At 41.9% G+C, this 24,852-nt stretch overlaps 1 protein-coding gene across 2 annotated transcripts in view; it reads left to right on the top strand.

Moving 5' to 3' along the window:
* The window catches only part of ETFBKMT (electron transfer flavoprotein subunit beta lysine methyltransferase), a 909,031-nt gene that overhangs the window by 815,467 nt on the left and 68,712 nt on the right, over positions 1 to 24,852 (top strand). The window lies entirely within an intron of this gene.

Raw genomic sequence — 24,852 nt, 5'->3', positions numbered from 1 at the left:
GTGGAAAGCTATGATGATGAGGCAGGGAGTAATTCAAGAAATAAGGAAAAAGTGGGATTTAGTTCAAAAGATGGATGCTAGAAAAACATATATAGTGGTCCATAAAAATAAGACGTAAGTAGCATTAATCATTGAAATCGCCACACCCAGTGACTACAGTGTCTTGCGTACAGAGAGACACAAAGTCATAAAATATCAGGATCTGCAGGTAGAAACGAGAGTAATGTGGAAGAAAGATACCCAGACAGTTCCAATAGTAGTAGGACCAACGGGTCTTATAAAACAGAATCTACAATCATATTTAGATATGTTACCAATACATGTAATCCCATACGGATTGCAGAAGGAGGCATTATTGGGCACATTGCAGGTGCTGCGAAGAGCACTTTTGGCTCACTTCAAAGACTGAAACAATATTAATTTCATGAACTTTAATGTTACTTTGACTTAGGAATGGGGTCCATTCCCATCATGGTATTGGAAACCCAAAAGACTTGGAGAAATTAAAAAGTGATAAGTCATACAGAGTAGGGAAACAGACAAATGTAGGTTTTGTAAAACAGAACTGGAAACAGTCACACACACCTTGTTGCTGGTTGTGACATGCTAATGCCAGAAGGACTGTATACTGAAAGGCATAATAATGTGGTAAGACTGTTGCACTGGGGATTGTGTGAACATTGTGGTACTGAAGTGGCTGAAAAACACTGGAAACATGAGCCACAAAGCATAATAGAAAATGATGACGTCTACATCACATGGGATCACCCATTACCAACAGTTCAAAAGAAAGATGCGAGAAAACCAGATATAGTGGTCCATGAAAAGAAGACAAAAGTAACATATCATTGAAATCACTACACCCAGTGACTACAGTGTCTTGCGTACAGAGAGACATAAGGTCATAAAATATCAGTATTTGCATGCAGAAACGAGAGCAATGCGGAAGAAAGATACCCAGACAGTTCCAGTAGTAGTAGGAGCAACAGATCTTATAAAAGATAATCTACAATCGTATGTAGATATGTTACCAATACATTTAACTCCATACGAATTACAGAAGGAATCATTACTGGACACATTGTGGGTGCTACGAAGAGCACTTCTGGTTGACATCAGTGATTGAAATAATACTAATTTCATGAACTTTAATCATACTTTGACTTAGGAATGTGGTCCATATTTGCTTAATTGAATTTTGCTGGTCCCTGTCTGCATTGTTTGTTTTTCCCACCCACCTACCCAGGTGTTGTATTCTTAATCTTGGTGGCTTTGGAATTGCCCGCCCCTGCTGTAAATTTGATTTTGGACACTCCTCCCAGTCACATCCCATTTGCTGACTCAACTGAGTACAGTAGGATCATTTGGGAAGGACTACCCCTTGCTTTTTTGGTTTTGGACACTACTCCCAGTCCAATCTGATCAGCTCAGTCTATTGTGTACAGAGATAGCATTTGGGAAGGCCAACCCCCCCCTAGTTTCTTAACATTGACTTATCTTTTGTTTCCTCCCACTCCACTAAATAAATAAATAAATAAAATAAAATAAACATTTTTTTACACTTTACTCAGCTGCTTTTACTGTAATTGTGTTCTTCCTACTTTATTGCCTTATTTTGCTTTGCTGCATGCTTTTAAGTGTTCAAGTGCTTTTATTCTGTTGCATGTATTACTGCTTGTTAGTACCCTGATCAAATGTATCTGTTATTCTAAGCACCTTTGTTTTGGTTAGGACTTGGGCTTTACCCAGTTACTTTATATTTTAGAAGTTTTTTGTGAGTCTACACTCTTGTGGACAAACCCTTATCAAAACCCTCTCTCCATAAGTCCTCCCAAGTATTCAGAACACTATGGACAATTCCCATCATTTTCTCCTACCAGCCTGGTCGACGTGGACATACTGAGGCAGTGTAGTAACTGCCTCATGTTCACAGCCCTCTTCTCATAGCACATAATTCTGCTATTTGCGAGAAATGCATCTACATCAGTAACCTGGAATCCATGCTGTCTCGCGCCAGTCAGTACTCCTGACAAAGAGGAGATTGCCAGCACAATCACCACACCACTCACATTTCATAGCCAAGCACAACACACACCCACCTGTGCAAGGGCCTCCAAAAAAGACACACAAGCATTCCCAATGCAACAATAAACACATCACACACAGCAGACAACACACCAGTGTCTCACAAGCACAGCCCATAAGGCATAACAACAAATCAACACAGCCCATAAGACATAACAATAAACCATACAAGTCATTGGTGACTCAATTGTGAGACACACCAATGTCTTCCTCATCGAGCTGAACAAGGAGAAGGTCACGGTCAGTTGTTTGTCAGGTGCCAGAATCTGCACATCATGCACGCACAAGTCTCCCCACAGCAGGTACAAGTATGACTCTGTCCTTGTCCATGTTGGTGTGAATGACTTGAGACATACCTGCTTGGACTATATGAAGAGAGACATGATTGAGCTCTCAGAGTATGTGTCCCAGGCAGGTGTGACCCTAGCTCTAAGCAGCAACTTACCTTCACGAAGAATGATACCACAATACCAACAAAAAATAACTGACTTCAACAATTGGCTTAGTTTCTGGTGTCATTCCAAGGGGATCCAGTATCTGTCTGCCTGGCGTGACACAGGTGACAGGCCTCGATACTTTGCCAGATATGGCATCCACCTGTCACCCCAGGGATTCCAGATCCTGTTCAAGGGTCTTTCTTTCCCCCATTGTGTCTTTTTAGGCAGTGTCCCAAAGACAAACCTTCCACACTGGAAGATGCTGATGTCTGTGCAGTCACGGAAACTTGGTTCATGGCTGCGGAGAGCACCCCTGCCTTACCAGACTATACCTTATTCCACACATTCTGACCCCCATACAAGGTCAGGAAGGCTAAGGGTGGTGGAGTCTCTATCTTCATTAAGGATAGGCACACCTCAGGACTGGTTTGCCAACATGATACACTAGAACTACTCCAGGTATAACTGACAGTTGGCAAGTCACCCATCCAAGTTATAGCCAACTATAGACCCCCCCCATGACTCAGAACACCCACTCCTCCTACCTGGACCTACTTGACTCCATCAAGTTACCCCCTAATACCCTAATCCTTGGTGACTTCAACTACCCCAACATAGACTGGGTGAACTGTTCCTGCACTAATGCGCTCACCCAACGATTCCTTGACTTCATTATTTCTAACGCACTAGACCAGCTTGTCTCATCCCCCACAAGGGGAGATAACTTTCTGAACTTGGTTTTCACCAACATGGGTGACCGCTGCACCACTCCCATAATATGTTCTTCCCTGGTGAGATCAGATCATCAGTCTGTCTCATTTGAAGTTTCTATCCCACCCAAACCCCCAGCCATAACCAGGCTAAAAAACTTCTAAGGGAGGATATCAGTAGCTTCACACCACCGCCCCCCTCAGAGGATACAGACAGCTATGCTGAACAGTACACCAGTGCAGTATACAAGCACCTGTACAACTGCATGGACTCAGCCATACCCAGCAGAACTAAAACATGCTCCTCAAGGAAACACAAACCTGTCTAGTGGACATCCTCTATCAACAGGCTTTACAACAAAAGGAAAAAACTGTTGTCCAAGGGTAAAAAGGAACAAATTCCAAATGGGAAAAACTCCCTCCTTAGCATCGACAAACAAATTAGATCTCTAGTGAAAACCTCCGAAGCCAATTATGAATTGAAACTAGCCTCTGAAACAAAGGGAAACCACAACAGTTATATCAGAATCCTCCGTGGCAAAGCCCAGGTTTGTGCCGAATTAGTACTTAACGGTGTTACTTACACTGATCCTGTTGACTTAGCCAACCTGCTAGCAGATAGGTTCAGTGCAATCTTCACCCCCTGTCCCCACTCCCAGGCCCATTTGACATCCCCAATACATGTTCTGGACTTCACATCTCTGTAGATCAAGTGTTAAAGGCCCTTTCCAAGGCAAAGAACACAGCTTCCATGGACCTGATAGTATCCTAGACTGTATTCTGCACCATCTCCAACAAGAATTAGCTTCATCATTGAACACCCTGTTCAACCACAGCCTAAGTACAGGCCTCATTCCAACAGAGTGAAGAACTGCAATTGTCATTCCTTTGCACAAAGGTGGTGCCACGACTGACCCTAGAAACTATCGCCCCATTAGCTTGACAAGTCTGATCTGTAAAGCCATGGAGCATATTATTATGCATCTCATAAACAAGTACATAGGCAATCTCAAAGCACCTGACCCCCCCCAGTTCAGATTCTTCAAGGGCAGAGCTTGCCTGTTGAACCTAGTTGACTTCTTGGAGACTGTCACCAAGGGCCTGGATGAGGGAAAGTCAGTACATACAGCTAGTCTTGACTTGGCCAAGGCCTTTGACACAATCCCCCACTTGGGCATCATCGAAAAGCTAACACAACTTGGCGTAAATCCCTGTCTCATCAGGTGAGTGGCCAACTGGTTCACCGATAGGACCCACAAGGTCAAAACAGGTGCCTCCACCTCTGACAACAGACCTGTCACTAGTGGTGTTCCCTAGGGATTTGTCCTGGGACCTCTGCTGTTTGGCATCTACTTCTCAGAGGTCCAGGCAAAGACAGAAGGCCTGTGGTTGACCGAGTTTATGGACGACTGTAAGTTGGGCGCTGTCACTGACTGCCCATATGATGTTAACATTACTACAAGAGGGTCGCACAGCAGCAAATGACTGGTGCCAAAGTCATGGCCTTAAGTTAAAAGCAAAAAATGTATTATCATACCATTTGGCAAAAACATGGCCCCTACTGATTAACACATCAATGGCAGCCCTCTAAGCACACAACCTGTGGTGAGAGACCTGGGTACTCAGGTTGACAACAATCTCATATTCAACCATCATGTAGCAGCAGTGGTCAGAAAAGCCTTTTATTTGGTTCATCTCATAACTAAAGGGATTGAATCCAGATAAAAGGAGGTTATTACCTCTCTATACGTCTCCCTCATTAGGCCAGTAATTGAGTATAATGACCCATTTAGTATGTACCTCTCCAAACACCTGCACAAACTGGAAAGGCCACAGAAATACCTCACAAAGAGAATCCATGGCTTTCAACACCTGTCCTATGTGGATAGGCTCAAATCACTGTCACTCTATTCGGTATCATACAGACTGCTCAGAGGTGATCTGTGTGCTGTCTACAAGCCAGTTTCAGACCCTGCCCTACTAGAGATGCTCCATAGCCGTATGTCTAACTCTTCACACATTACCCGCTCGAAAGGCCTAAATCTAATATGTGACATCAACAAAACCTGCTGGAGAGACAGACTTGTCTCCCAGATGCTGTGCCGTCTATGGGCTAGACTTCCCATACTTCGCTTACCCTCTTCAAGCGCAACCTTGATGAGTGGATGGGAAACAAATTTGTCCCAGATGTCCCACCTGTGTCCCTCATTGACAGGGGAGACAGGTGCTGACTGAGGTTTCTTTTTTGGGGGATAAACTCTTGGCTAGGCTTGTAAGGGTCTCAGAGCCATTAGCCTAGTAACCTCCTATGATCCTATGATATTAGAAACCCAAAAGTCTTGGAGAAATTAAAAAAGTGAAAAACAATATTATATTCATGCAGTAGCAGAAAGTATACTATGAACTAAACCGAGATGAAAATGGAGAAAGGAGATTCTGCTGATAGGGATGACTACAATTAAGTGTACAGAGACTAGATAAGAGGTGGCTGGAACTTACTTGAGGAAGCTGGCGAAAGAACCAAGGTATTGGGCGCAAATAATTAGAGAAAGAAAGGTAATAGAATGGGAAAAGGCTACGAAGACATTTGGACTGCACGCTAATGATTGCTTCCCTGTCAAGGACTGATCTCAGAATACCGACAAATAGAAAGGAATAGTAGAATGTTAAATGAAAGACCTGCACTGGTTTATATTGTTTAACTGAATGTAAAACAGAACTTGCTGTTAAAAAGAAATTAGTAGGGCATATAAAATACTGCACAATAACTAAAGGAATCAATCAAAAGAGGTCAGAAAAGATTGGGAAAAGAGATATATATGCAATTCACAAAGAAACAATTGGAGGATATATGCAAGGTTCCCAAATATGCAACATAGTCTAAAAGATTTAGAATTTTGCCTGAAAGTGTTTGCATAGATACTTTTATACCCCAAGTAGACTCCAAAGAATTTTTCCTCAGGTAGATGGCAAATGAAAGAGATAAGTGGGAGCATATGTTTTCAGAGTGCAATAAGTTGGCAGACTTTAAAAATTCCCTACAGAGTACTCTGTCAGGAATAACCAAATAAATAATTTGTTTGAGCTGGGATACAGGATCTGAATTGCATAGACACATTAAGGCCTTGTTAAGTTTAATTCTGATGGCTGGCAAAAAAAGGAATTACTATAAAATGGAAATCAAAATCTAAACCACCTATACCTGAAGTAGTGACTAGTGTAATAAAGATAAAGAAACAGGAAGTGGGATCTTTAGAAAATTGTATGAGTAAGTTGCATGAAAAAAATGGAAATTGTGGGAAGAATACAGGTTCAAGAGAAGGCACGAATTGAATAATGTATTTAATGTTGCTTAGACATATATTGTTACATATGCTATAATATTTGTAAATGTGAACTTGTCAATATGGTTTGATTACTTTTATATAAATGTAAGTTTGCCTAGCACAAGTAGGGTTACCACCTGTCCCACTTTGCAAGGGACAGTCCCTCTTTGGGCAGTTGTGTACTGCAAAAAATTGAAAAAATGGCAAATGTCCTGAGATTTTAGGACAAAAACTTATTCCTATATTTTCTTTAATAGTTTCATAAAACAGTTATTTTCGATCTGAAACACCTAAATGTTATAAGAAACAGAACAAGCAACTCAAATGCGAGTTTGTTTTGCCCTGCAAAATCTGATGTTTCTACAAAAAAATGTCCCACTTTGGGCATTTGAAAAGGTGGCAACCCAGATCACAAGTGATTATTCAAGGTGTTTTAAAAAATACCATAACCCATTCTTTTGTAGCTGACACAGATATTTACACTGTAGCTGACCTGATATATCCTCTCCTTTCATGATTAATCTTTGGGCCACCAGGGTTGCACTCATGTTTACAGAGCCAGGCACACATCTGTGGGTCATCTGCTGCATGTCAAGTTCTCCACTAGTTGTCAGTAGTAAAGCAGCCTACACCACCTTCCCCTTCCTCTGCCTGGGATGTGCATGCTGTTATTGACTGCTCTCTCCCACACTATCTTACTGGCTCTCTCCCCTGCCTTCTCTCTTGCTGAGGTTACTATCTGATCTCAGGTTTTCTGGATCATATTCTGAGTTACCATTTTTGTCTTGATGGCTTAGAGGACGCCTGTGGCATGTCTGGACCACATGCTAGCTAGAAAATGTGTCATTCTAAAGGGATCCAGTATCTGTCTGCCTGGGACAACATGGCCAACAGACCACGATACTTTGCCAGAGATGGCCTGCCCCTGGGATTCTGGATACTGGCTAAGGCTATTGCCGCCCCTGTAGTCCCTTTTTTAGGTAAGGTTCAAATGACAAATTCACCACTGTAACAGGAACAGGCAAGCAAAAACTGAAGGTAATGCTACTCAATGCTAGAAGTCTAAATCTCAAAGTGCACTCACTCAAGGCACTCCGTAAAATGGAGAACATCGATATCTGTGCAGTGACTGAGACCTGGTTCAAGGATCCAGACAGCACCCCTCCACTACCAGGCTATACCTCGTACACCACTTTTCGACCATGTAACCTGGACCGTAACACCAAAGGTGGAGGTGTGTCCATATTCATTAAGGATATCCACACCTCCAGGATAGTTGCTCAGCATAATGCATCCGAGGTTATCTAAGTGCAACTAACTCTGGACAAAACTGCAATTCAAATTGTAGCTTGCTACAGATCCCCCACCATGCCCCAGGATTCCCACTCCTCTTTTCTTGATATACTGTAAAATATTAGGGTTCAAAGAAGTCAAACAAACAGCAGAGAACCAAACCAGGAAGTAAATGCACACACAGGCAGGAAATGGAACAGCTTGTTGTAAGTTCACCAAGGCAGATTCAGTAAATCCAGGTAGGCACCAAACAAATTAAATAATTCCTTTATTCAGAACCACAGAATAATAACACACAAGCGCTTTCGCTCAGAGGAATTCTGAGCTTTATCAAGTGACACCATGCTGTTGAATCAGGTGTCTTATATACCTTGAAAATCCTAGGTTAATTAGAAAGCACTACCAATTAACATTTTAAAGAGACTGTGCACTATTCCACATGCTTAAAAATTCCTTTAAAACAAAATATATAAAAAAATATAATAGATTGCTTAAAATAATGCATTAATGCATCTGTTACTACTAAAAATGCTAATAGCTTAAAAATAAACAAAACATTGTGCACTGTTACCATAGTGTTTAACTTTGTAATAAAATTTGCTTTGTGCAAAAAGTTGCACTTCTTTTGAAAATTGGGATAAGATGGAGTGACTTGACGTACCAACTGTTGTTCGTGTAAGTATAATATAAGGCTAATGCCTAGTATGGGTATGACAATATTTTCCTTTTCTTGGTCTTGTTGACAACCCTGCTGGAAAAAGAACACTATATCTTAACCAAGTTAAACTATGCTGTACAATAGGTCTTTCCTTAACATAGACTTTGTATAGTGTAGCATTAAGTGAAAATCATGCCCATGTGTATGAGTACTTGCCATAAGTAATTGTGTGGGGAATGTCAAACTAAAGTCTTGCCCTTCTTAGTTTCAATAGCGGCTTGATACTGATCAAACCGTTAAGCCCAGGTCTCCCAGCATCTAACTTTAATTGCCAGAGGAGTTCTCGATATTCTAAAGTTGATTCCCAATCACCCCTGGCATCAGGCTTAACTTGCTCCAGTACCATAAATTTCAGTTTTATGTTTGGACAGGTCAGGAGTGCTTATAAAAGCGTTGGTTTCCTTCTTTTGTTTATATCATAAAATGCTCGATATCCGCTATGGAATTCCCTTTCCGTTTGCCTACATAGAAACTGCTGCATGTGGTGCAGAAGCCTAAATAGACCACCCTTGCTACCACATGTGAAATGCCCTGGGTAGATTTTAAACCTTCTGGATTGAATGGTGATACTTTTTCTTCCAAGATGGCATGGCATTGGCTACATGCCCCACATTTAAATGTTCCCTTTCTTGCTGGGTTAGTTTTCCTTGTAATGTTCTGCTTTTTCTCAAACATTTCCTTGAGATTGGTACCCTTCTCCTTACAAATGAAGGTTGGTCAGGCAATAGCCTTAAACTCTTCAAAGAGGGCAAGTACAGGCCAGTTCTTACAGATTCCTCCATTTCCCTTGAGTGCAAAGAGTAGGTGTAGATAAAACTGTTCTTAAATTCATTGTTGATAACGGGAACAGAGCTGGCTGGTATGCCCGTCCCTTACCCAGAAGGGGTGGATAGACAGTTCCTCTTTTGGAATTTACCTCCTCGACCAGGCTTTTGAAGAGGTCCAGAGGATAGCCCTTTCTAAGAACAGACTTTCCAAAACCTGACCTCTGCCATGTAGTCGCATGTCCACTGCAAATCCTGCTTGCCCTGATGAGTTGTCCTTGACAATGCCTTTTTCTGAAAAGGATGTGCACTCTCAAAGTGCAGAACAGAGTTGGAAAAAGTAGGTTTTCATACAGCTTAGATTGAAAACTGTTCTCCAAGTAATTTTGTATATGGTGCCATCCAAATAATGCAATTGGTCTGGATCGGTGGAGTGAGTGAACTGCAGAAAATTGGTACTTGCATTGATGTGAGCAAAAAACCTCAAAAGCTCATCCTCAGACCCTTGCCACAAGATGCAGATGTCATCAAGGTAACGCCTGTAGAGTAGTAGATGTTGCTCCCAAGGGGATCAATACAAACTTGTGCTCCCATACGTGAAGAACCACGTATAAAAAGGTGGCACAGGATGCCCCCATTGCTACTCCTTTACTTTGCTTGAAGATTTCTCCATTGAAAAAGATGAAGTTGTTATGTAATACGATTTCCATGAATTCAATGACCAAGTTGCTTAGTCTGTTGTTCAAATCGGTTTCATTGGTGAGAAACTCACCAAACCAGTCCAGACCCTCATCATGTGGAATGCTAGAAAAGAGATCCTTGATGTCAATGGTCACCAGCAACAGGTCAAGAGAAAACTTGGTAGTAGGAAAATCACACAGAAAGTGCCAGGAGTCCTTGCATACATGCGTAAGCAGGGGGGTGAATCTCTTAGTCAAACAATCAATAAATTTACTGATGGGCTCCGTGATTCCTCCTGCCCCTGCCACTATTGGCCTGAATGCTGGTGGGTTAGTTCCCTTATGAATTTTAGGGATGCCAAACAAAACCGGTATCCTTGGTTTTTCTACATGTAAATAATTGTAGAGCTTCTCATTGATGGAATTTTGCAGCAATAAATCGTACTAATGGTAGTTGATTTGTGCTAGAGCAATATTGACTTCATTTCGTGAGACTGTTGAATATTGCCCATCATTTTGAAGCATGTTATGAGTGTAAGCCTCATAGTCTGCAGCAAACATCAACACTACCCCTCTGCCTTTGTCCGGCTTCATTATCCTTACATTTTCGTCCTTTAACTGTTTAATAAAGTTGAACCCTTCTTTAGAGAAGTTGCCAGCTAATGAAGTCTTTCTGTCCATAGATATTTTCCTAAAATCCTTTCCACCAAATTCTCAAAAAGATATGAGTGGGTGTAGTGGGGGGTTAAATACACTTCTGCGGCTTGGACCTGTCTCCATAAATTGCTGCCCCTTAAAATAGTGTGTTAAATTCAAACCCCTGGTAAAGACTTTTAACTCAACCAGGGACTGTGAAAGATTCATAGGTCTAGAAGGCACAAATTGCAAGCCAGCGTGAACACGCCAAACACCCAGTCATCCAGTTCTAAGTCCGTAATTATAAATGGCAAAGTTATCCTTTCTTAAAATAGTACACATGTCATTAAGGCCCCTATACCATTGCCTTTAATACTGTTAATGTGGTCCACAGCAAATTCTGTGTTTGAAGTGTTTAGTGTTACTTCAAAAAAACTTTCCTCATTCACTACCTGCGGGTCCATGCCCTGGGTGCCTGTTTGTGTCCCCAAACCCCGGGCCTCCGGTTCTGCTGAAAATCCTGGTTGACACCCTTCCTACCCTTTTCAGCTAGCCTTTCACTTCTTCGAGGTGGCTCTTCTACCTCTTCGTGAACATTTTCCTCTTGGGCATGTACTACAGAAGGTACTTTGTTAGACACTCCTTTGGTATAACGGTTAGGGGCAGGGTAAGCCACCCCTTCCCTGTATTCTGCCAAGTCTCTTTCCAGCTTTCTCAATTTTCTGTTTAAAACTTTGTCACAAAACATATCAACTTTGTTAAACATTAGATCATAGTCACTTTTAAAAAGCAGAAAGTCTGCATCAGTTGTTATTTTGGTATTCAATATTTCCAAATCCTCTAATAATGAACAAGCTTTACATTCATATTCAGAAATCATTAGGTTCAACATTTCCACACCTGCTCTATCAAAAATATCACATAACTTTTCATAGTAAGGAGTACCTGCTTGCACATTATTGGGAAATTTGTAAAACCTTAAACCTTTAGGAATACGTTTAACCCTAGAACATTCTCTAAGGTAATCAATCTCAAGCTGGTTAGATTTGAGCAAGTATAGCTTGTCTTTAAATTCATCAAAGTCTTGTTCAAATTTGGAAAAATTGTGATTGTTTACAGTACCTTTAGAAAAGCCAAACTGTTGTCCAGCCCATCTAGAAAAATTAAAGTCTCTAGGTCTATTCCCAGTTCTGTTGTTCCTTGTATTCTCATTCTCCTCGATTAATTCAAGTTGTTCATGGTTAACTTCATTGTTTCCTCGTCCCCCACGTGTTCCTGTTGCATCAAAGGTAGGTAAACCTTTGAAAAGTTCTGTTGTTGCACGCCCAGAGGATGCCTTGCCTCTAGCACCAGCTGCATGCTGTTGATTACAAGCAAATGCTGGTGAAACTGTACCATTAGATTTTAACAAAGAAGTAAGCTCTTTTAAAGCGTGTAAAACTTCGTTTTTGACGTGCTCACGCGTGGCTTGCAATTTGTGCCTTCTAGACCTATGAATCTTTCACAGTCCCTGGTTGAGTTAAAACTCTTTACCAGGGATTTGAATTTAACACACTATTTTAAGGGGCAGCAATTTATGGAGACAGGTCCAAGCCGCAGAAGTGTATTTAACCCCCCACTACACCCACTCATATCTTTTTTTGAGAATTTGGTGGAAAAGGATTTTAGGAAAATATCTATGGACAGAAAGACTTCATTAGCTGGCAACTTCTCTAAAGAAGGGTTCAACTTTATTAAACAGTTAAAGGACGAAAATGTAAGGATAATGGAGCCGGACAAAGGCGGAGGGGTAGTGTTGATGTTTGCTGCAGACTATGAGGCTTACATTCATAACATGCTTCAAAATGATGGGCAATATTCAAGTCTCACGAAATGAAGTCAATATTGCTCTAGCGCAAATCAACTACCATTTGTACGATTTATTGCTGCAAAATTCCATCAATGAGAAGCTCTACAATTATTTACATGTAGAAAAACCAAGGATACCGGTTTTGTTTGGCATCCCTAAAATTCATAAGGGAACTAACCCACCAGCATTCAGGCCAATAGTGGCAGGGGCAGGAGGAATCACGGAGCCCATCAGTAAATTTATTGATTGTTTGACTAAGAGATTCACCCCCCTGCTTACGCATGTATGCAAGGACTCCTGGCACTTTCTGTGTGATTTTCCTACTACCAAGTTTTCTCCTGACCTGTTGCTGGTGACCATTGACATCAAGGATCTCTTTTCTAGCATTCCACATGATGAGGGTCTGGACTGGTTTGGTGAGTTTCTCACAAATGAAACCGATTTGAACAACAGACTAAGCAACTTGGTCATTGAATTCATGGAAATCGTATTACGTAACAACTTCATCTTTTTCAATGGAGAAATCTTCAAGAAAAGTAAAGGAGCAGCAATGGGGGCATCCTGTGCCACCTTTTACGCCAACGTGGTTCTTCACGTATGGGAGCACAAGTTTGTATTGATCCCCCCTTGGGAGCAACATCTACTACTCTACAGACGTTACCTTGATGACATCTGCATCTTGTGGCAAGGGTCTGAGGATGAGCTTTTGAGGTTTTTTGCTCACATCAATGCAAGTACCAATTTTCTGCAGTTCACTCACTCCACCGATCCAGACCAATTGCATTATTTGGATGTCACCATATACAAAAATTACTTGGAGAACAGTTTTCAATCTAAGCTGTATCGAAAACCTACTTTTCCAACTCTGTTCTGCACTTTGAGAGTGCACATCCTTTTTCCAGAAAAAGGCATTGTCAAGGACAACTCATCAGGGCAAGCAGGATTTGCAGTGGACATGACGACTACATGGCAGAGGTCAGGTTTTGGAAAGTCTGTTCTTAGAAAGGGCTATCCTCTGGACCTCTTCAAAAGCCTGGTCGAGGAGGTAAATTCCAAAAGAGGAACTGTCTATCCACCCTTCTGGGTAAGGGAACGGGCATACCAGCCAGCTCTGTTCCCGTTATCAACAATGAATTTAAGAACAGTTTTATCTACACCTACTCTTTGCACTCAAGGGAAATGGAGGAATCTGTAAGAAAGTACTGGCATGTACTTGCCCTCTTTGAAGAGTTTAAGGGGCTATTGCCTGACCAACCTTCATTTGTAAGGAGAAGGGGTACCAATCGCAAGCAAATGTTTGAGAAAAAGCAGAACATTACAAGGAAAACTAACCCAGCAAGAAAGGGAACATTTAAATGTGGGGCATGTAGCCAATGCCATGCCATCTTGGAAGAAAAAAGTATCACCATTCCATCCAGAAGGTTTAAAATCTACCCCGCAGGGCATTTCACATGTGGTAGCAAGGGGGTGGTCTATTTAGGCTTCTGCACCACATGCAGCAGTTTCTATGTAGGCAAAATGGAAAGAGAATTCCGCAAGCGGATATACGAGCATTTTTATGATATAAACAAAAAGAAGGAAACCAACGCTTTTTATAAGCACTCCCTGACCTGTCCAAACATAAAACTGAAATTTATGGTACTGGAGCAAGTTAAGCCTGATGCCAGGGGGGGTGATTGAGAATCAACTTTAGAATATCGAGAACTCCTCTGGCAATTAAAGTTAGATGCTGGGAGACCCCCTGGGCTTAACGGTTTGATCAGTATCAAGCCGCTATTGAAACTAAGAAGGGCAAGACTTTAGTTTGACATTCCCCACACAATTACTTATGGCAAGTACTCATACACATGGGCATGATTTTCACTTAATGCTACACTATGCAAAGTCTATGTTAAGGAAAGACCTATTGTACAGCATAGTTTAACTTGGTTAAGATATAGTGTTCTTTTTCCAGCAGGGTTGTCAACAAGACCAAGAAAAGGAAAATATTGTCATACCCATACTAGGCATTAGCCTTATATTATACTTACACGAACAACAGTTGGTACAAGTCACTCCATCTTATCCCAATTTTCAAAAGAAGTGCAACTTTTGCACAAAGCAAATTTTATTACAAAGTTAAGCACTATGGTAACAGTGCACAATGTTTTGTTTATTTTAAGCTATTAGCATTTTAGTAGTAACAGATGCATTAATGCATTATTTTAAGCAATCTATTATATTTTTTTATATATTTTGTTTTAAAGGAATTTTTAAGCATGTGGAATAGTGCACAGTCTCTTTAAAATGTTAATTGGTAGTGCTTTCTAATTAACCTAGGATTTTCAAGGTATATAAGACACCTGATTCAACAGCATGGTGTCACTTGATAAAGCTCAGAATTCCTCTGGCCGAAAGCTTGTGTTATTATTCTGTGGTTCTGAATAAAGGAATTATTTGAATTCGTTTGGTGCCTACCTGGATTTACTGAATCTGCCTTGGTGAACTTACAACAAGCTGTTCCATTTCCTGGCTGTGTGTGCAAAATATTAGGGTTCAACCAAACACCCTAATAATGGCCGATTTCAACTGCCCCACCATTAACTGGGAAAACTACTCATGTACCAAGTCCTTCGCTCAACGCTTTCTGGAATTCATAAATTCCAATGCCCTGGATCAACTTATCCACACCCCCACCAGGGGCAAGAATATCCTAGACCTAGTCATTACCAACATGAGTGACCGATGTTCCACACCTGATGTTAACTCCTCCTTGGTCTGATCCAACCATAAGCTAATCACCCTAGATATCCACATCCCACCCCCAGCCCCCATTAAGGAAACCACGGTAAAAAATTTCTCCAAAGCCAACTTCATGCTTCTTAAGACAGAAGTGGCGAACTTCATGACACCCATGCAGATGGACAATACAGTTAAGACTGCTGAATCCTACAAAAATGCACTCTATAAGCACTTACACGAGTGCATGGATCATGCTATCCCAAGCAGAACAAAGACGCTATCCTTCAAAAAGAGGAAGCCAATATGGTGGTCCCCTGCCATAAACAAACTGTACAACAGAAGGAAGAAACTATTGCAAAAGAGAGTAAAATCCCATGAGTGGAGGAGCTCCCTTGTCAGCCTCAGTAAGAAGCTGAGATCCCTTATAAGATCCTCCAAAGCTCGCTATGAAAACAAAATCACCACTGATTCTAAGGACAACCACAAAGCATTCTATAGCTATGTCAAGAATCTCAATGGCAACACCCAGATCTGCTGAGTTACAGCATAGTGGCATGAAAATTACAGAACCAACTGATATTCCCAACATCCTGGCAGATAGGTTCACTGCTAACTTTACCCCCCCCCCCTAAAGGGCCCATATCTATACAGGAAGAATGCAGAGTCCCTGTAATCACAACTACGCATATAAAAGCTGCACTCTCTAAAGCCAAAAACATAGCATCCAGACCGGATAACATCTCAGGCTGTGTTTTACACAAACTTTAAAATGAACTGGCTCCCCGCCTAAGCACCATGTTCAATCATAGCATCACATCAGGCTTTGTGCCCACTGAATGGCGCACAGCAACAGTTATCCCACTCCACAAAAGGGGAGCCACCACTGATCCCAGGAACTATCACCCTATTAGCCTGACGAGCCTGGTCTGCAAGACCATGGAAAGTATCATCGTGGAACTCATAAACAAAGACATTGGTAACCTCCAAATTCTGGACACCACCCAGTCCGGGTTTGTGAAAGGCAGATCATGTCTCTTGAACCTGATCGACTTCTTTGAAGCTGTCACCAAAGCCGTAGACGAGGGTAAGGTGGTTCACACAGCCTATCTTGCCCTCGCCAAGGATTTCGACACCATCCCCTATTCTGGAATTATAGCTAAACTCACTAAACTAGGTATAAATCCCTAAGTCACAAGATGGGTTGCCAACTGGCTCACTGACAGAACCCACACTGTAAAAGTTGCAGACTCCAAATCTAACTTCAAACCAGTGACAAGTGGAGTACCACAGGGTTCAGTCCTGGGACCTCTCTTATTTGGTATCTACTTCTCTGAAGTACAGGCTTCCACAGAAGGCCTCTGGCTAATGAAGTTCGCAGATGACTGCAAACTAGCAGCCATAGTCGAGTACCCAAATGATATGGACATCCCACAGAAGGGCTTCACTGAGACAGATGCCTGGTGTCAGAGCATGGCCTCAAGCTCAATGCCAAAAAGTGCATTGTCATCCCCTTTGGTAAAAACTATATACCAATGAACTACCACATAGGCAACAATCTACTTAACACCGAATGTGTGATAAGAGACCTTGGGACCCAGGTGGACAGTAGTGTCTCTTTTGATAATCACATCGCCACAGTAGTCTGGAATTCCTTCTACGTGGCACACCTCATCACAAAAAGGTTTTCATCCAGGAAAAAAGAGGTCATTGTTTGTTTTCATCCAGGAAAAAAGAGGTCATTGTTTCCCTGTACTCGACACTCATTAGACTCATTATAGAGTACAATGCCCCTTTTGGAATGTACGTCACAAGACATCTGCAGTAGCTGGAAAGGCCACAGAAGTACCTCACAAAGAGGATTACTGGCCTCACACCGATGCCCTACACTGACCGTCTCAAAAAACTCCAGCTTTATTCCATAGCATATCTCCTACTCCAAGGTGCCTAACATATAAAGCTATGTCAAACCCAGAGCTGTTGGACTTGCTACACCTAAAGAAATCCCAATCCCTCTGAGCTACACGTTCTAGGGACCTAAACCTTGTCACCACAATAATCAGGACATGCTAGAGTTATAGATTCCTGTCCCAGAGACTTCCCATACTCTGGAACAAGCTATCCATCTATGTCAAGCAAAGTTCCTCATTAGCACTCTTCAAGAAAAATCTTAATGAGTGGATGGGAAATAGGAAATACACCCAGGGGATCATTTCTTCGGCTTGGCTCGACAGTGGCACAGGAAAATAACTTTCTTGGTGGCGTAAGCCAGGGAACCTTGTTAGTTTGGCTTAGTTAGGCCCTTGGGCTGATAGCCTATTACCTACCTATGAACCTATGAATGTGCAGCAAAGCCTGTAGGTTAATTGTTGTTTAAGTAGTTTGCACTCTTCCACCTGCAACTGAGACCCCAGCACAATTTGTCAATAATTTTTAAATCCCTTCCCCATCTCTGTTTTTGCTATCTTCCCCGATGAATGTCTGAAACTATACAGGCTTTCATGAATGCCTGAAACTATACATTGCCTTGTTCAACACTAAGAGCAAAGGAATGACAAAGGACTTTCAAGATTTTCTTTAAAAACATATAAGTTAAGGTTATCCTTAGTATTGCACTGAAAACAGCTACTCTGAAAAAACTGCTCTTCAACATATTAGTCCTACATGGATCATAGAATTTAATTGTATTAGTGTAGTTTTTGATATGCATCTCTGACTCTATGTATTGGGTACCAACCTTGCTTCACCATCATATCCTTATTATGCAGCCCCTCCTTGTATAGTACCCACCTCACTTCACCACCATGTCCTGGCTATGTAGCCCCCTCCTTGCATAATGAGTACCCACCTCACTTCATACTACTGGAATTGTGGTGAGAGAGAAACTTCAGAAGGCAATCAGACTCCAGTGGAATGATAGGGCAGTATTCATAATCTCAGCCTACGCTCCACAGCAGGGTTGTGATAGTGAGGAAAAGAGTGAATTCACACAGCAGTTGCAGTACCTACTAGATAAAGCAGGACAACATGAATTGGTGATTATAATGGGTGTCTTGAATGCACATATCGGGACAGACAGAACAGGATATGAGGACTACTTGGGTCCACATCGATGGGGCAACAGGAATAAAGAAGGAGAAGCCATTCTAGACTTCTGTCTGGCAAATAACTTGATAGTAGACAACACATGGTTCATACAAGAGTAGCCAACATGCAAATCAGGTAGACTTCCTTCTAGTAAGGAAAAGGCACTGGGATAGAATCCATGATTGCAAAGTCATCTCCAGTGAAACAGTCGGCCACACCATAAACCACTAGTTGCCACAATCAGCTGCAAGCAGTGGTCAGGGAAGGCTCTAAGGTCAACAGAGACCGGGCTGAGACCTGGAAGTTGACTGGAGAGAAAGTACAACAGTTGAAGGAATTAGTACTAAACAAAAACGACCTAACCATAAGCCCAAAAGTGTAAAATCAATTTAATATAAAGAGCTTTTTGTCACTGTTATACAATAACTTCTTCAGATCAGTTGAAGGAATTACTCAGGACTCTAGCACCCCAAGAAGAGGAGGAAATAGGTGGAGTTGAACAAGAATGGCAGCGCCTAAAAACAGCATGTGTTAGGACTACAGAAAAGATATGCGGCTGAGCCCAGGTATGGAAATAAGGTACATAAGGAAAGCTGGTGGTGGAATGCAGAAGTCCAGGAAGTCATCAGAAGAAAGAAGCAGTGCAGGAAGAAGTGGGAGATAGAAAAGACTGACCAGGCTTGGAAGGACTACTGGTTGGCTAACATAGAAGCTAAGAAAATAGTTACAGTAGCCAAGAATAGGGCATTGGAAGCACTCTACCAACTTCTGGAAAGTGACTCAGTAAGTGGCACAAAGAAACTATATCTGGTTGCAAGGCAAAGACAGAAAGATGATAGTAAAACGCCCTTCATAAGGGATGCCAGCAACAACCTGCTTACCATCCACAGGACATCAAAGGCAGATTGGAAGGAATATTTCCAGCAGCGTCTGAATGAAGAAATCCCCACAGAAGCTGTACTACCCCAGAAACAGCCTACTGTGAGAGACGAAGGGCCCACCTAGAAGAAGTAAGAACAGCACTAAGGAAAATGCAGTCAGGGCAAAACACAGGCTCAAATGAGGTCACAGTAGATATGATAAAGATGGCTCCTGAGGGTACTAATAGCAATGTGGAGAGAAAGGCGTATCCCAGATGACTGTAGAATAAGCAGACCCATGCTAGTATACAAGAACAAAGGGGGACATCCACAACTGTGGGCAGTACAGAGGCATCAGACTCCTATCACATTGCAGGAAAGTTATGGAGAGGGTGACTGATAAAAGGATACGCAGAGTAGTAGAATGTAAGAATGGATATGAGCAGTTCAGTTTCAGATCAGGATGTAGGACAATTGACCCGATGTTTGCAGCGAGACAGATACTTGAGAAGAAACTATAGATGAGAGTCCAACTGGGCATTCCTAGACTTGGAGAAAGGATATAACAAGGTCCTAAGAAAGCTGATCTGGGCAGCACTGCGGTGGTTTGAAGTCGAAGAAACATTGGTAGAATTAATGGAGGCTATGTACAAGGACCCAATGACTCAAGTACGAACAGTGTTCGGCCTCATAGAGGAGTTCCCAGTGGGAGTGGATGTACACCAGTGTTCAGCTCTGAGACCACTGCTATTCATACTGGTGATGGACTACATTAGCAAACAGGTCAGAGGGAACAGATCAACAAAGTTGCTGTGTGCAGATGATGCGGCATTGCAGGCAGACTCTGAGCTAGAACTTCAGCAAAGGATAGGAGAATGGAATGCAAAACCGAAGGCACATGGGATGAAACTAAGCACAGATAAGATGGTGGTAATGGCAGAAAATTGGGGAAATCAGAAGAAGCTGAGAAGAGAATGCTTACGCAAGAGTAACTGCATGTATGTGACTCTACTGTGGTATTTATTAACTATTTTTAGCCAAATCACCCTAGTACAGAGCTTTGGAATGCATTTCTGGAAGCCTACAAGTCCCCTCTCTACACCCCAATCTCCCTCCCGCTCCCCTGCCTGTTCCTTGCATATCCTAGTAGTAATTTATAGTTTGACCACTAGGTGGCAGTGCTCATCCACCCCCTATTCCTATACTTAACCTATAGTAGTCCTGTGTCAGTACTTTCACCCCAGTAACTCCCCTGTTTAGCTCCCCTTTCTGTATCTTATTCCTATATCCCCATACCTCTGAGTTTGCTCTCCAGCTCCAGGTCTTCTTCCATCTCACTGATTGTTTCTGGTCTCCTTCCTTCTCCTTGGCTCTACCTGCTCCATTCACCCTGTGGGCTCACTCTGCTCCCCTCCCTTGACACCCAAATTCCACCCACCCTCACTACGCCTACACTTATAGCCACTTAATGACTCCCACATCCAAATAACCTGTCAAACTCCCACATCCAAATAACCTGTTAATTCTCCCCACTCCTAATCACATTACATTCAACAATCCCTCCCTCTCCTATTAACTCCCACCCTCCCAGCTATCAACTTTCAGCCACACCTGCACTACCCACATTACTCTCTACTCATCTTTATCTTCCATCTATAGCTTAAAAACTCATTAACACTGTGCTTACAAAGCATGTCCCTTTTATAACCCTAACACTTCGTCTTCTCTCCCTAACCTGCCTTAACATTCTCACCAGTCCTCCTAACACCATTCTCTGTCCCCCCTTCCATATTACATGTCCTTACCGCATACAACACATTCAGTCTACAACCTTCGCATACCCCTACCTTTACTACTTCAATAACTGCCTCCTTTTTTCATACAAACTTGTCTCTACCCGTAGGCACACTTCTCAAATCCCCTTTTCCTATAGATTACCTAACTCTGGAACCTGACACTAAGTTCTCTAAATACCTCTTTTCTTATATCCGTCAACTCATTACCATAATTCTCTCTGGCGACATTCATCCTAACCCCGCCCCCTCTCTTTCTCAAAAGTCAAATTCACCCCTGCCTACTCCCCCCTCAACCAGAAAATTCCTTCTTTTCACTACATTGAATGCCCAAAGCCTGTGTACCAAAATCCCTAACTTTCATGCATGGCTTCCCACTAATCAGCCAGACATCCTGTCCATCTCAGAAACATGGCTAAAACCCCATATTAAAACTCTGAGATAACCCCCCCCCCAACTGTTATATAATTAGAAAAGACAGGTCCCACAACAAAGGAGGTTGAGTTGCTCTCCTCTACTCCTCCTCCCTCTCTGTTGCTCCCTATACTAAACCCATTCCCGAATTTGCCAATGCCGAACTAACACTTGCCCTGCTTCAGATGAATAGAAATAAACATATATGCATAGCCACTCTCTACATTCCTCCTGGAGACAATATCCCCATTCTTGAGGATATCCTGTCCTGGTTCTCCTCCAACATTAGTAATGAAATCATTATCTTTGGGGATGTTAATATTAACTGGGCCACCATTCAATCTACTACAAACTCCCTTAACCTATATAACTTCTCACGGCTTATCAACTCTACCACCAGACCCTGCAAAGACTACTCCTCCGGCAGTGTCCTTGATTGGATTCTCATCTCTCACCCCCACGGCATCTCTGATAGAGGTACCTTCCCCGACTCTCTCAGTGATCACCTTCCCTCATTCGCCCATCAGTTTCCCTCTTCCTTACAACTATCCCATACTTGTATTTCAACATACTCCATAAAAAACTTCAACCCTGATACCTTCTCTAACTCTCTAAAATACATAGATTGGACCCCTCTAAAAACCCTTTCCCTAGATAATGATATTACCTACTTCAATACAACATCCTTAAATCTTTTAAATACCTTTGGTCTCTCCAAAACTAAAAGAATAAAATGCAACATAGTCCCTTGGCTAACCAAACAAACCATAACCATCATGCATCTCCTAAAAACAAAGCCTGAAAATACTACCAGAAAAATAAAACTCCCACCACCCTGAATGAATATAATCTACTTCACAACAAAGTTAAAAAACCTATTGCATCTGACCGTAAATCCTACCTCTCCATACTCCAAAACAACCACAAGGCAAACCCTAAGAAATTCTGGAATGGTATCACTTCCCTCCTCAATCCTGGCAAAAAAGACAACACATGCCCTGATCCAAATGCCTCTGACCTGGACTTAGCCACACAATTTAATTCCGTGTTCATTGAATCCATAGCCAAGTTAACATCATCCTTCCCCGACAATGCTTCATCTTCATCTTCACCTTCTCCCATCTCTTATTCCCAAAACACTGCCACCTCCCAACCCCTACCCTTTACTATCAAACCTTTCCCTACATCTACCATAAAAAACTCCTTCTGAATTTGAAACCATGCTCCAACGTCCCTGACAACCTTCCTTCCTATTTTCTAAAAATACCTGCTGAAGCCATCGCTTTCCCTGTCTCCATTCTAATCTACCGGTCAATCCAAGAAGGCTATGTTCCCCAACTTTGAAAAAATGTCTTTATCATTCCCCTTCATAAAGGGGGCAACAATAACAGTATTCCCAATTTTTGACCCATTGTTATTTTATCCCCTATCTCAAAAGTTCTTCAAAAATGTATTCACCTACAACTTTTACCCTACCTCATAGATAACCACTTGCTTACCCCCACACAACATGGATTTAAACCTGGCCATAGCACAACCACTGCTCTCCTGTCCTTCCTTGAAACCGTCAACAAAGATCGTGATTCTGGCTGCCTAGTATCTCATCAAAAGCCTTTGACACTATTTCTCATAACCTTCTTATCTTCCTCTTCTATCAACTGGTTCAATAGTTACCTCTCTAACAGGCAACAAGGAGTCAAATGGAAAAAAGCCACTTCCTCCTTCCTTAATACTAATACAGGTGTACCCCAAGGCTCCATATTAGGTTCACTACTGTTCAACATCTTCACAAATAACTTCCACTAGACCATCCCAAATGCTAAGCTTATACACTACGCAGATGACTCTACAATCATCTGTTCTGCCACCTCCATCTCCACGCTCTTAAAATTAACCCAGGATGCCTTTAATTCCACTGAACACTGGATGTTAGATAACCACCTGGCACTAAATTGCATCAAAAACTAAACTTATGGTATTTACTCCTTCTAAAAACACTTCTATAAGTAAAAACTCATTTTCCATTACTAGCCAAAACAATACTTCTGTCAAGGTTGACGAGCAGGTTAAGTTTGATGCCCATCTACAAACACACATTAAGAAAACCCACCAGAAACTTGGTATGTTTTACTGCCACTCACTCCCTCTACAAAGTTTGTTTTTTCTACCACTTACCTCATTCCTTCCCTCCAATATGGTGCCCCACGTCTTACTAACCTACATTCTTCTCTAAAGACAAAACATTCTTCCTGCTATAACAAAATTGACAAGTTCGACACTGGCTACAGATCCTTCACTCACCACTGCAATGCCTTTCACAAACTAAATTGGCTAGAGCTGCCCAGTCATCTTTTCTACTTTTAACTCACTCATGCCCACAAACTTCACCTCAGCCCCTCTCTCTGTCCCTCCCTTGCCTCCTCTCTCAAAATGCATCTGCCAGATAGACTCCTAAGATCCAATAACTAGAATCTGATTGAATTGCACAATCCTGGTCATCTGCCAGGCAAACATCTACTATCATTTTCTCTAGCACGCCTCTGGAACCCCTTACCACCTCTTATTCATACCACCCACAACCACTCTACCTTTAAGACCGTGCTTCACTCTCATCCCTCTGGGAATGTTCCTGTTCTCATCCCACATAAATCCCCTACCATTACACCCTGTTTTCACACTCTCCCTTCCTCTCTCTTCCCACATCTCACACTAAGCTAACACACCTTCCAATCCACTCTCCCTTCCTCTCTCTTCCCATATCTCCCACTAAGCTAATTAACTATTAATCCACCTTTCTTTTCACCTCTTAACGTTGTACTCTATTTCTTCCAATTATCCTTTTTTTTACTTCTACACTAAACTCCACCTGTCCTACCTACTCTCTTTAATTCTCATATGATACCTATATTAATCTCCCTTCCTCTACTGTTATATCTCCATTGTATGAACAAATGTATTTGTAAATATCTACTAATTTTTTTTATATTTTGCATTTTATAATTCCTATTGCAGATCATAATTTTTTTAACACCATTTTCTTCACTTGTATTATTGTATCACTTAAATGCATATGATTTGTAGCGTTGTATAATTGTCTTTATGGGGCTTTTCTCCCCAGGACTCCATTGAAAATAGGCTCTTCTTGGCCCAGTGGACTATCATGGTAAACCAACTGTAAAATAAAATAAAAATAAAATAAATAGAGGTAGAAGGGAATATAGTGGAACTGGTAAACAGCTTCAGGTATCTGGGAGGGGTGGGTGAGGAGAAGGGAAGTTTGAATGAAGAGGTTAAAGCTAGGATCAGAGGTGCTGGGCTGCAGCCAACTGGCATAGAGTGTCAGGTGTAGTCTATGATAGAAGAATGCCAAAGAAGCTGAAAAGTAAGGTGTGCAAGACAGTGGTGAGACCAGTACTACTGTATGCTATAGAAACATGGGCAATAAAGGCAGAACAGTTGAAGAAGCTAAAGGTGATGGAAAT

Source organism: Protopterus annectens, chromosome 11.part0 (assembly GCF_019279795.1).
Source record: "Protopterus annectens isolate FY-2018-M chromosome 11.part0, PAN1.0, whole genome shotgun sequence".
NCBI lineage: Eukaryota > Metazoa > Chordata > Ceratodontiformes > Protopteridae > Protopterus > Protopterus annectens.
The sequence above is the reverse complement of the archived record's forward strand: the minus strand, read 5'-3'. Positions and strand labels throughout refer to the sequence as shown.